The 13983-nt window shown below is 43.8% G+C and overlaps 1 protein-coding gene across 13 annotated transcripts in view; it reads left to right on the top strand.

Moving 5' to 3' along the window:
• Positions 1–13983, top strand: part of ATXN1 (ataxin 1) — a 391544-nt gene that overhangs the window by 71870 nt on the left and 305691 nt on the right. Inside the window, exons 1-2 of one of the 13 annotated variants that reach the window (XM_032425014.1) lie at positions 1606–3420; positions 4025–5165. The exons of the other annotated variants lie outside the window; for them this stretch is intronic. The gene's annotated coding sequence lies outside the window, so the exon portion shown is untranslated. Of the gene's footprint in view, positions 1–1605; positions 3421–4024; positions 5166–13983 lie in introns of those variants that run through there. 13 annotated transcript variants of the gene reach the window in all.

Genomic DNA, 13983 nt, shown 5'->3' with positions numbered 1-13983 from the left:
ATTCATTTTTAAGAGTTCATATGTAGAGGGGACGCCTGGGTGGCTCAGTCAGTTAAGTGTCTGCCTTCGGCTCAGGTCATGGTCTCAGGGTCCTGGGATCAAGTCCCGCATCGGGCTCCCTGCTCAGCAGGGAGTCTGCTTCTCCCCCTCCCTCTGCTGCTCCCCCTGCTTGTGCTCTCCCTCTCTCTCTCTCTCTGACAAATAAATAAATAAAATCTTTAAAAAAAAAGGTTCGTATGTAGAACAGAGATAACAAATAGGTAGAGCTAAAGTCAATGCTTTCTGCTCTTGAAGAATTTATTGAAAAAGAAGATAATCTTTACCTTGTTATTTCTCTGTTTAAGGGCTTAAAAACACTTAGAGAATGTTTCTGCTTTTAACAGTTTAAAGGTTGAACAATGACGGGTCCCTCTGTCTTCTGATTTATTTTGATGTAAATTCTAACTTTTTTTTTCTTTTATCACCTGTAAACATTTTATGTTAGTCCTATAAATTAGACTCTGCTTTAACTAAATAGAACCCCTTGATCCACCTTACAATGAACAAAAAGTGGTATTTTCTTCTTCAACGTCTCACAGGGAGTACTGCTGGATTTTATATAAGTTGACTTTAAAAGTGGTGGGGTTTTTTTGTGTGTGGTGTGGGTGCAGCAACAATATTGTGCATTTCTTTCAAAAGGGTCTGTGGGTGGGGGAACTACCTTTGGTGCCCTCCCTGGTTACTCACTCAGTTGTTCCTCACCAGAAAAGGGGAAACCCAGGGCTCCGTACCCACTCATTCTGAATAACAGGGCTGGGGGTTGGTGGGGTGGAAAGGCCACTGTCCTTTGGCAGAAAGAAGCCTTCGTGGTACAATAGCTTAGCAAAATGCAGGGTTTGTTTGTTTGTTTAAGATTTTATTTATTTATTTTTATTTTATTTTATTTTATATTAAGATTTTATTTATTTGACAGAGGGAGACTCAGCGAGAGCAGAAACACAAGCAGGGGGAGTGGGAGAGGGAGAAGCAGGCTTCCCGTGGAGCAGGGAGCCTGATGTGGGGCTCGATCCCAGGACCCTGGGATCATGACCTGAGCCCAAGGCAGATGCTTAACGACTGAGCCACCCAGGCGTCCCAGCAAAATGCAGTTTTATTCTTTTACTATCAGTCTATATCGTAGGCTATTGTACAAATGACACTAGTGATCAAAATGGCGTATGATAGTGAACAAAATTTATAGCGCACTTAGACATTCACGGGATATGAACAGTGAAAGCGTTCAAGTCCTTTCCCAGGTAGTAAGTGATTCCTGGAGCTAGAGGTGGAAGGCTAGCTGTGTGTTTGTGTGTGTGTCTGTGCCTGTTATTTGGAGAGTTTAACAAATATTTCGTTCATTGACAATTTCCTTGGTTTTCCTACAGAAAATTTCTTTTTTTTTTTTTTTTTTAAGATTTTATTTATTTTACAGAGAGAGCCAGAGAGCATGAGCTGGGGTGCGGAGGGGCAGAGGGAGAGGGAGAAGCAGGCTCCCCACCGAGCAGGGAGCCCAATGTGGGGCTCGATCTCACGACCCCGGCATCATGACCTGAGCCGAAGGCAGGTGCTTAACCCACTGAGCCACCCAGGTGCCCCCCTACAGAAAATTTCATTCAGTGTGCTTCTCATTTGTTTTCCATGAGGCCTTTGTCACCTCTAGAATATGAAAGTGAATTAATGAAGAATCTATAATTTTTTTTTAGAAAACACTCCTGATTTAAGAAAGGTGACACTTGCATGTAAGACCAAAAATTTATAGGCTATGCAATAAATTCAAAGAAATTGAATTGGATAGCCGTAAGAAAACATTATCTTTATTAGCAGAGACTAAATGACTGAAGTTTTACTAAATACTAAATGTCAGTGGTCAGGCGACACTAGAAACTATGCAGAAGTCAGGCTCGTCATTAACGATTGTGTGGCCTTCGGCAAGTAACCTAAATTCTCTGGGCCTTAGGAAGAACGAGGAAGTTGGATTATATCAGTGGTTTTCAGATGTGGCTTCAGAACCCCTTGGAGCAGCTGTGGGTCCCCCACCAGGCCTCTGCCGAGTTAGCCGAGAGCTTGGGGTGGGGAGGGAGGTTGAGGCCCAGGAAACTTTGTGCTACAGTAGCTAGTAGGCATTTTCAGTTCGTGGGACCATTAAATCAAGTGATCTTTAAGACCATTTCCAACTCTTACATTTCAGTCAATCCCTAGGGAAAAAAAATCGTCCTTAGTCAGCAGGAAGCAACCCAATAAGGAATTGGGCCTCTATGAAAGAACACTTTCAAATGGGAGAGGCGGTATGGGTTTGATCATTTCCAAGGGCTGCTGCTTGTCCGCGGTCAGATAAGTCTAAGATCTTTCCAAAAGCAAAGAGAGGAGAGCTGAGAAAGGTTATTCTCTCTACCATCTCTCCTTCGAAGACATTGGGGACAGGAGTGAAAAAGGTCCCTTGAGTTGAGGGGGGTCTCTGGATGCCCCTGTGTCTTCATGTGATCAGTCATGGGCTGGTCTGCGTTGATGTTGGCCCCGTGCTCTGCGTCGGAGTAACAGACAAACGATGGACACAGTGGCCATCTGTCATCATGCCAGACCAAGGAGGGGCTGAGAGGAGTGTGGCATGATCGAGCCCCAGCCAGAGGCTCTGACAGCTCACTGGCATCCAGATCCATAGCCTCTACCCCTGCAGCCTGGGCACAGAGAATAGCTCAGGGGAAAGGGGACGAGGCGCAGGGGAAGAGAGAAGACTGCAGGGACCTAAAGTGTAATATCCATGGTGGCAGCTGAGCCGTTTGCCAGGAAGGAAAGTCTGGCACTAGATGCCAAGCATGTTTGTACTAGAATGGGGTTCACAAATTCAAACAGAGCACTGTTTGTTTTTAAGGACTCATGTGAAAGGTTTGTTTGTCCCAAGCCTCAGCCCAGGAGTCTGCCTGTCATAAGCATGGTCAAGTCGTCCCCAGACCTTTGACTGTCATCTCCGAAATTTGGAAGACAAGGACGCAGGGCTTCAGCTCTCTGATGGGGAGTGGGAAAGTGTTTTTCGGAACACCTCGGCCTTTTGAATGGTAAGGGAGGGCTTTCTGTCAGAATTTCCTGCAGGACTTAACAGAGGTGGAAAGTCGAAATAACCCTAAAGGTATCAAAGCTGAGAAACTGCCCTCTTTATCCTAACAGCCTCAATTAGTTTTGGAAGGCTGTCAGTGGAGAAACTCAGGGCCGCGAATTCAGAAGGCAGCCGTGTTGGATGCATCAGGGGTGCTGGTCCCCGGGACACCACACCTGTCTCACACCTTGTCGCAGACCCAGCTGAAGAAAGCTGCACCCTGCTTGCAGCTAGACCCCGACACACGGACCTCTAGATTTACACTCTGAACACTCAAGGAGTGGTTGGTTGTGTGACACAAGGAGTCCTCTTTGGTAAATAACTTTTTTTTTTTTTTTTTGCAAAAGCTTTATGGAAGAAAGCAGAGAGAAGGATGCCTTTCCGCTAGTGTTTTGGAAACCTGGATCTCATCAGCTTTCTGGTTGGTTTTGGCTGTCGAGGTTCCTTATACCAGAGCCACTGTGAGCCAGGTTTCTGAGGTTCCTCCGGACCCACGTTGGCAGCCTCTTAAAAATAACTGTCATTCCAAGTTCAGCTAAAATATATAACTCAACAAATAAATACATATAAAGCGTATGAATAGAAGTAGCAAAGTGAGGGTTAGCGGACCCAAGAGTGACAGCCTTGCCATGAAAAATACCATAAAACACTCTTCGGAAGGTCAGTTGCTTATGTTATTACTGTACAGTAAATGGAGAGGCTCTGACCCATTTCTCATGATCCGTGATTTCCCATTTCTCTGCCGGGAGGTTTCGAGGAGCTGACCCCTTGCAAATTTTCCTGAAAAAACAAAACAAAACAAAAACTTCCCTCATGTCTGTCACTGGTTTCTCCCAGGCAGTGTGTGCGCAAGGGGTTCAGCGTCCTGGTAAAAGACATGAAATGTCACGCTCACATCTTCCCTTCTTTTTCTTCTAGAAATGTTCTTTATGATTTTGAATGGGAAATCCTCAAATAGAGGATTACATAATGTTTGCTGATCGAGCGTGCATGTGATAGATGAGAGCAGAGAGCCCAGTAGAGAAGGGAGAGTCTTCACGTTTGGACCCTATGCTCACTGCGGCCGGATATGGATGCTGACAGGTGGTGGTGGGGGCTCTGAAGGAGAACGAGCTGCGGACCGAGAAGGAGTCCAGAGTCTGTGTTCTTTACCTGTGGTGCTTATGTTTTATCAAGGCTCTTCCCAACATTACCGTCAGAGAGGAGAGAAGACATTGAAGCCTGTTCTATGGGGAGCTGTTTGTTATACAGGGTGGCTTTCATTTTCAAGGCTCTACTATGTTCAGAAGAGTAAATGTTGGTGCTTTCAGTGTTCCTCCTCTCCCCCCGCCGCCGCCCCTCCACCCCTCAGCTTCTGCTATCTGCCATGCATATATTTCATTTGGCATTTAAGTGCACGGTTCTTAAAACTGCTGACGAATAATCTCCCTTTCACATTTTGCTGGCACCGTGGTCTCCCTGTAAATGCTCTCTGCATGTTCTTGGGAAGTTGCGTAATTGCAGGTACTCTCGTTTACTGTGCAATATGCTCGGTGACTAATGGCCTAATCAGGACTTGGAAAATATATAAACAGTTCAACAGAAGCAATTGATTCACTGAGCTCTTTTCATCTAGACAAGGGTGAGCTAATGGGAGTTAGAAAGACGGAGGTGCGCAGCCTTTAATGCACTGCAGTTAGAGCGTTCCCACCAACCCCGTGCGTTCCTGCTCATTGATGCCGTGTGTCCTGTTTCATATGCATGAGCCCGCGGTGCCAAATGGTCGTCCTAATTGGCTCTTACTTGGTATTCCCTAATGTGGATGTTACACGTGTTACCACTTTTTTCCCTTTTCTCTCAATACTCCTGAGCGTGATGGTGTTGGAGGGGCAGGCTGTCTCATCTCGTTTGTCCCCCGTGGCGACACCCTGGCCGTGGTTTCTGAGGATAAAGTTGCAGTGGAGACTCCAGAAGCGGGACTGTGTGGCTTACCTCGGCACGTTGTTGTCAACCTGAGTTCTTGTTCTCTTGTCCTCGGCGGTGCTTTTCCTTCCAAAACGTCCAGTCAAGGTGCACGGAGGTAGGGACTTGCAGCGGGGATGGGGTATCCCAAAGAGGACCCAGGTGTCACCCTGGAGCCCTATCTGGTGGGGGATGAAGGAGAGCAGTCATCACTGTCATGTTGGGAATGTATTAGATATCCTCGAAATTCTGCATCTCATCCCCACCCAGTCCTTTCCCATGCCAAATTTGCTGTCTTTTAGCTTGACTGCTGATTGAATTTCTCGATTTTTGATGACATCGCTGAATCTCTAGAAGCTAGCGTCTCATTGATGGAATAATTCAGAGCGTTCGAAAAGAAATAATTAATGACGTGTTTTCTCAAATAAGATACATGCCTGTTCATTCATAAAGAAAAAAAAAAAGAGTTCTTTCACACGTTCCCCGTCCCACATTCATGGTAATGTTTGGACGTCTTTCTGGCTGTTTAGGAATTAGAGGGCCCCCAGGCTTCTTTCCGGAGAATAGTGAATGACCACTCATCAGTGTTATTTGGTTCACTTTAAGTTTTAAGCTGCTGGAGCATAAGGTTTCCCATACCTTCCGGGACCCTGTCGTCCTTCACTCCCTCCCTTGGGCGACATGCCCTCACCCTCGTGTGGGAGCTGCGGTGGGCCCTTCTTCCTTGGAGGATCTGGTGAATGTACGACACATTTTGCTGTTCGTATCATACCTTGTTAGCTCTCCCAGAGGAATGTGTGTTTTGGAAAAGTACAGTGGTTGAGAATTTCTCCTGGAGCTCAGCACACTGGGTTAGGAAGTGAGAAGAAAGGGAATGGGGTAGAGGGGGATGTTTGGGGGCTAACGGGCTTTTCTGGGGCTCTTGAAAGCAATAGATATTAAGGTCAACACATTGACCCAAGGCTGCCTGCAGCTCTGCTTTGCACCATGACCCTCCAAAGAGACCATTTCTCGGGCTACTGTCCCCAGAAAACCTGGGGTACAGAGCAAGGAGGCGGGGCGGTGTCCTCCCATACTTACTTAAATCCTGCATATTTTGTCAGACTTTTATTATGTGTATTATTTTTAATTTTTTTATTACATAGCAACCAGATTACGAATTCTTTAAAGAAATTGTTTTTCAAGTTACTCTTAATACCGCTACATTAAGAACCTGAGATATAAAGCCACAGTTCCTTTAACTATAACAATAATAAACGTATTAATATGCATTAAGGTTAAAGAAGCTTAATAGTACAACAGAACAGAGCAAAATCTGCTGGAAGGCACTAACGGTTTAGCATTCTTCGTCTAGTCCCTGCATTTAATTGCAGAAACAGAATACTTACTTTAAGAGACATTGATGTGTGGATCTCCGGCGAGTTCTTCCTCATCTAACTCAGTAGCTCCTGGACGCCAGTATACATGAAAGTTACCGTAAAGAGTTGTATGCACAAAATCATGTTTGCAGTGTCTTACAGGAAAGTTAAGGGATTTTCAAAGTTAATTTGGATTATATGTGACTTTTGCTTAGCTTTTGAACTTAACCTCCCACGTAAAAACTGTACTCTACTGTCTTTTCCTCCCTCCCTCCCTACTTTTCATCTTTTCCTTTTCTTCTCCTCTCCCTTCCGTCTGGTGGATTAAATCCCACAGCTTTTTTTTTTCTTGTGAAATCAAAATAGTGGTGTCTACTTATATTCAAACCAGAAAATGACTAGTATACTGAATATTCAGATCTCTTAGGAAAAAAATAAATAATGCAAGTATTCTGTAAAAGTCTATCTAAATTCCCTACCCTGTGTTCCTCTGTGGCTTTCTGTCTTCAGTTTCCCATTTTTAGCTGGAAAAGAGTACCAGCCAAAAGACAACCAGGTTCTCTTTGCAGCAAAGCATATCAAACCATCTGTAGATGAGAAAGTAACATTTTGGCTTAAAAGCTGCCTTCTAATATAAGACAGAATGGAGATGATAATAACTAATAGAGAATAGAAAAGGGCATTGTGAATAAGAATCTGAAAATAAGATTTTCCTAAATAACCCAAGGATATCCGGTAGTTTAAGACTTCTGTGATACAAACATGTACATTTTCTCAAAATCAAAAGGAATTAAACTAGAGACCCAAGAAGCCAGATTACAAAGAAGTATGGTGAGTGAAAGATACATCGAACGTTATTGCCAGAATTTGGAAAAACGAACAAGCAAACAACATTTTGGCTCAAGCAGCAGGTCTGTTTAGGCAAACAGCCATGGATGGGTAAAAGTTGCAAGAAAAAAAAATCTCGTCATGCACCAAACACTTTCAGACAACCATTTAATTTTATTTTAAGTTTTATTTATTGAAGTAATCTCTAAACCCAACTAGGGGCTTGAACTCACAACCCTGAGATCAAGAGGCGCATGCTCTTCCAACTAGAGCCGGCCAGGTGCCCCGACAACCATTTAGTTTCTTAAAATCTCACAGACATTTTAAAGGGAACAGTAAATACAGAAAACAGGTGATGATGGACGAAAACAGAATGAGTTAAGAGCAGTACTAGAAAATGAACAATTATATCTGAGTTTCATCAGTTGTCTTTTGCTCACCGTCACAATTAGTCATCCAGTGAGAAACAAACGTAGGTGAACATTTTAGCTGCTTCAAAGGACAAATGTTCATGTTGAATTTCACTGAATTGTAACCCTCAACAAACTACAGTGTAAACAGGACAAACTTCACTGGTGGGAGTGAAGCAGGATACAAGTAAAATGGGTAAAATAAACAAGATTTGAAGAAAAATCCTAGTATATAGAGAATTTAAAAATAGAAGACGCCCCCCTCCCACACACACTTAATGAATACCTGTATTGCAGCTTGGAGCCCTCCGCCTGCAAAGTTCACTGCTGTCCCTTCCCAGCACTCACCACATACCTCTTGATTCACACCTCATGGTTTGTTTACATATCTGCCTCCCGGACTCAGGGTGGAAAGCTTCTTTAAGGACAAGGACAAACTCTGGTTCCTTTTTACATTTCCCGTGGTGCTTTGCTCACTGCAGCCACTCAGACATTAGTCATCAATTTTTTTTAAAAAACAGCTAGCTTGGTAAGTGAAAATAAAATAAAACAGCAAAATGAGACAAACACTCAGATCTGAAATGTTACAAAATAATCGTCAACAGTGCTTGAATACAGGATCAAATGGACATACTATTCCAGATACTGTGATGGAATCATTGAGGCTGGTGTAAAACTTCTCTTTGTCAGCTGAAGGTTCCAGAATAGAGGCTAACAGCATAGCTAAATTTGTTAGGGAGATGTTTCCAACCCCAAAGAATCATACTGAAATTCTTTTGTCACCATGAGCAATCCACGGTAGAAAATACAATTTGTGAGTTGGGAATCAGGGTAAGAAACCCAAATTGATATTCTTTTCTTAGAAAAAAAATATCCATTCTTCCACTTGTATTGCTTTCCTCTTTTATAGCTTTGGCTCCCTCTTTCCCGTTGTCTGTTATCCCACCACTAGATGGACAGTGCAGGGACCATATTTTATTCATATGTATTCTTGGAGTCTAGCACAAAGTAGGCACTCAGCAACTGTTGAATGAAGAAATAAGATGTTTCAATTTTCCTAACAGCTAAAAGGATATATAAAACCAGTGCTAAGATCAACAAGAGTTGGTTTCATATGCTGGTAATTGTGGGTTTGGAAATAAGGAGCTACTTTATACATTATTTTTATAGAAGTGTGTCGTATACCTGAGTAACTTTCAAAGTAAAAATTTATAGTTGTGGGATATTAAAGCTGGCAGGGACTTAAAACCTGTAGCTCAATCCACTTAAGAGCATTCCCCTGCTCTTCTCAACTAGCCATATAAAAGCGGGGAGTGTGGGTTAGTAAATAATCTTTTCAGAACCTTAGCTTTGTATATGTTTTCAGCAGATTGCAAACTCACCCACACTTGCTACTTTATTACTACTGTGGTGGAGTCATTCCTGGCCCGATGAGGGTAGCTGGCTTGGAGACAGAGGCTCTGTGTTGTTACCCTGTTGTTACCTGTCTTGATGTTTCCATTCATAATGCTGCACTTTGGAATTCGTGATTTTTGCATATTAGAGACAATGGCTAATGATGTCCCAGGTCTTTTTCCCTGTTCCCCCCCCATCATCTTCATCCCTGGCAGTGTGCTACACCCCAGTTTTAAATAGCATACAATATTCATCTCCACTTCCCCCTGAAAATTCTTTCCCTGTCCCCTCCCTCCTCATGTGTACTGCTTGTCACGAATGCTTGAATTTCACATGTTTGAAATGAGCTGAGAAAGGTATCTGTGGCTACCAGGGTTGAGCACCCTACGGCCCGTATCAGTAGAAAGAAAGTTGAGTGTAGAATCCTAATGAGTATGGGGTTTGGTGTAGGACCTTGACTCTTAGATCTTCAGAGTCACATGATCTTATTTGCAGGCTTTCTAAGAAGATTGTGCACTTGGAGAAAGGCCTCTGAGAAAAAAACGTGAAATTCTAAAGTCTTAGGATTGATACGGCAGTCGTGGATGGAGGATTAATCTACAGAGACTGTAGTTAACTGATCGGTTAAAAAGCCATTGGTTACTTGTAGGTACCAGGGATGTGTATGCTAACATGCCTGAAAGAACATTCTGGAGAGCCACCTCCCTCCAGAAGGCTCTGGCTTTCAGTTAGACTAATGGAGATCCTGTGAATTTCACATGCCATCTTGGAAACTGTAGTCTTGTTTCAGATTCCAGGAAGAACAGGACTTGTGTTTCCCATTTACTGTTTTGTTATTTTGAAATTGAAATGGCAAGTCTGAGCAGAATTAAGAATTACGTAAAACAGGATCTTTTAACATCTTTGTTTAAGTCCTTTTCTTAGAACTTGCCAAGGACATTATCTGTGTCTCTAGTAGACTGGCTTCTTATTCCCAGACAGTGGCTATTTCCCAAGATCCGATTCCAGAACATCTGTTCTGTCATCGGTCAGGCTTTCAGTCATCTCCTATTTGATTTATGCTGTGTTAAACCTTCTGATGGAAAGGACTTTTATTAATGATGTTTAGGTAATAAAGTTGCAGAAGGCTTTAGAAAGTAACAGTCAAATAGTGAGCTTTGGCCTAGTTAGCCTTTCTAGTGGCAGAATGGATTGTGAGCTCATTGGCAGGTTTGGGTTGTGGGTCATTGTGGAACAGTCATGTTTCCGTTGCCTGTGGCTGGGAATATGTGTAGTGGGGCCATTAAAAAAGCCTGTGGTTGAGTTCTGACTTAGAGCTGTTTTGAACTGCCAAACAGACTGAATTCGTGGGAAACTACTTTAAATGAGACCAGCTGCAACGTAAGAGTGTATACATACACACATGCTGAAGGCTTCTCCCTCCGTCAGGGGGGACGGAAGGAGAGAGCAACGGAGCGCTAGGTGAATGGGCCTGAGACTGGGGGATCCCAGCTGGGGGCCGCTTCTTCCTGCTCAGAGGACATTGGGCAATGTCTGCAGCCATTTTTGGTTGTTATAAGTGGTGGAGAGGGGGGTAGGTCTACTGGCCTCTAGTGGGTAGAGATCAGAGATACCACTAAGTATCCCACTGTGCACAGAACAGTCCCCACAACAAAAGAATGATGTGGCCCCAAATGTCAATAGTGCTGGAACTGAGAAACCCTGGCTTTGACCCTCTCCTCTTTGTACTTTTTCAAGGTGATCCACCAGCCTGTCATGGTGGATGGTGAGAAGATAAGCTGCAGGTGTGAGTGGGAAGAGCGGGATAAGGGGAGAAGTGGGTAGAGGAAGTGGCAGTGTTGTTTGAAACTTCTGGGGCCATAGCTCAGTTGTACCCAAGGGAACATCTGGGATTCTGTCTTTTATGTGCTTGGGAAGACTGGAAAGTGTGTGGGCCCCTGGGCCATGGCGTTTCTGTTAGAGGTAACCTGTGTGTTTAAAGTTTTTTTCCTTCGAAGAACCTGCATTCGTTTTTTTATTGCTGCTGCAACAAACTAGCATAAACTTGGTGGCTGAAGACAACACAGATTTATTGTCTTACGGTTTTGTAGGTCAGAAATCCAACACAGGTTCTCACCAGGCTAACGTCGAAGCATCTGCAGGGCTGCGATCCTTATGGAGGGAATCCATATCGTAGCCTTTTCTGGTTCCTAGAGGCCACTTGTATTCCTTGGCTTGTGGCCTTTTTCTCTACCTTCAAAGCTGGTAACACAGCATCTCCCTGTAGTCACCTATCCCTTCACTCTATTCTTCTGCCTCCCTCTTCCGCTCTTGAGGACCCTTGCAATTACACTAGGCCCACCTGTGTAATCCGGGATGTTCACCCCAGGATTCTGAACGGCGTCACATCTGTGGAATTCCTTTTTTCAATGCAAGGTAACATTCACAGGTTATGGGCGTCAGGATGTGGACATTTTGGGAGGGGGGCATTTTTCTGCCTACTGCAGAACCCAGTGCATTTGCCAGGACCGCATTTTGCTGACTCAAGCTAGATACATAAAAAAAGAGGAATTGTAAGAATTGTTTGAAATATAGTAGTCTCTCCTCCCCCCTTGCACCACCCCGCCATCCGTGGTTCCGCTTTCCACGGTTTCAGTTACTTGTGGTCAACTGTGGTCCAGAAGCAGATGATCCTCCTTCTGGCATATCCCTGGAAGGTCAACATTAGCCTAATGCTACGTCACAGTGCCTACCCCATTCACCTTACTTCATCTCATCACGCATCCTTTTATCATCTCGCATCATCCCAAGAAGAAGGGTGGGTACAGTACAGTAAGATATTTTGAGAGAGAGACCACATCACGTACAAGCTAGAAGGACCCCAAAATCGCGAACACTCCCTTGGGGACCGAGGGGATCAGGCATCCTGACCTTGTGGGCTGGCTCCAGAAAGACAAGCCCCCTAAACTTCAGGTTTTGAAAATCAATGGGGATTAACCCAGGAGAATTATAGAACTATAAGGAATGGAGATTCTGTTCTGTAAGGTCTCATGTGCAGACCCACTTGCCCTCAGATCCAGCACAAAATCAATAGATTGAAAATCATCTAGACTAGAAGTAAAGGAGACCCACTGACTAATGTTGAAGCTGCTGCTGGAGAGGCAGGAGCCTGCAGGGACTTTATCTGGGGGATGGAAATGCTGGTGGATGACATTTTTACAATCTCATTCTAACTTGCTGGTGAAGGAGCCAACAGGCACCACTTTTGGCACCCTTCCTCTGGCCTGCCAGAACTGGAGGGTGTGCTCTGCCTACCCTGTGTAGCACAGGAGCTGCAACAGGCCTAGGCTCACACCCTGAGCCCCACCCAACCTGTGTAGCTGCTGAGCCAAAACCAGTGGGGTAAGTGCCCAATCTCTGCCCTCCCCGTGGAGTGAGCCACAGTTGGGCTGGTGACCCTGAGCCCCACCTTCTCTTCATAGCAGCCAAGCCATAATCGGTCTGGTTGGCCACTCTGAGCCTGGCCCAGCCAGCCCAGAGACAGAACTGAAACTGGACAGGCAAGTTGCTTGAACCCCACTTTCCCTGCATAGTGGCTCAACTGCAGTTGGGCCAGGTGAGTGCCCCAAGCCCTGCCCGCCCCATGCTGCAGTGGGTGGGCTACAGTTGAGCTGGCGAGTGCCCAAGCCCTACCCGCCCCATGCTGCAGCCATGGCCCTATCATAGTCAGTGGGCACATGCAGCACACATGAATGACCATAGAGCGCCTGGCTCTGGTAGCCAGAGATTGAGCTTTGGGGCCACATGGAACAGTCACTATACAAGATCACTCCAAGACTAGGGAGGTAGTCATTTCTTCTAATACACACAAAAACAGAGAGATAGGCAAAATGAGGAGACTGAGGAATATGTTCCAATCCAAAGAACAAGGCAAATCCCCAGAAAAAGACCTTAATGAAGTGGAAGTAAGCAGTCTACCTGACAAAGAATTCAAAGTAATGGTCATAAAGATGCTTACTGATTTCAGAAGAAAAATGGATGAACACAGCAAGAACGTCAACAAAGAGATAGAAAACATAAGCAGGTACCAAATGGAAGTTGAAACTGAACTGAAAAATACATTAGCGGGTTCAGCAAAAGAATGGATGAAATAGAAGCATGGATCAGTGAGCTGGAAGGCAAAGTAATGGAAAATACCCAGACAGATTAAAAAAAAAAGAAAAGAAATGAGGGTATCTTAAGGGACCTCTGGGACATGATCAAGTGGAATGACATTTGCATTATAGGACTCCCAAAGGGAGAAGAAAGAGAAAGGGCCAGAAAAATTATTGAAGAAATAATGGCTGAAAACTTCCCTAATCTGGGGAAGGAAATAGACATCTAGGTCCAGGAAGCCCAGAGAGTTCCAAATAAAATGAACACAAAGAGAAACACAGCAAGACACATTATAATTAAAATAGTAAAAGTTAAGAATAAAGAGAGAATCTTAAAAACAGGAATAAAAGCAACATGTTATATGCAAAGGAAACCCCATAGGCTATCAGCAGATTTTTTTAGCAGAAACTTTACAGGCTAGAAGAGAATGGCGTGACATACTCCAGGTGCTAAAAGGAAAAAACTGCTAACCAAGAAGTCTCTATCTGGCAAGGTTATCATTCAGAATTGAAGGAGAGATTAGGAGTTTTCAAGATAAGTGAAAACTAAAGGAGTTCATCACTACTGAATTAGCCTTACAAGAAATGATAGAGGGACTTCTCTGAGTTAAAAAGAAAAGGCCCTAATTAATAATTAGTAATAAGTAAGAAAACATACTAAAGTAAAAATCTCACAGGGAAAGGTAAATAAATAATAAAGGTAATGGATCAACCACTTATAAAGCAAATATGAAGGGTAAAAGACAAAAGTAGCAAAATTAATTAAAAATACAATAATAATTAAGGGATACATAAAATAAAAAGATGTAAAA

Source organism: Phoca vitulina, unplaced genomic scaffold, assembly GCF_004348235.1.
Source record: "Phoca vitulina isolate PV1807 unplaced genomic scaffold, GSC_HSeal_1.0 scaffold31, whole genome shotgun sequence".
Classification (NCBI taxonomy): domain Eukaryota; kingdom Metazoa; phylum Chordata; class Mammalia; order Carnivora; family Phocidae; genus Phoca; species Phoca vitulina.
Note: the sequence above shows the minus strand (reverse complement) of the source record. Positions and strands in the feature narration are given on the sequence as shown.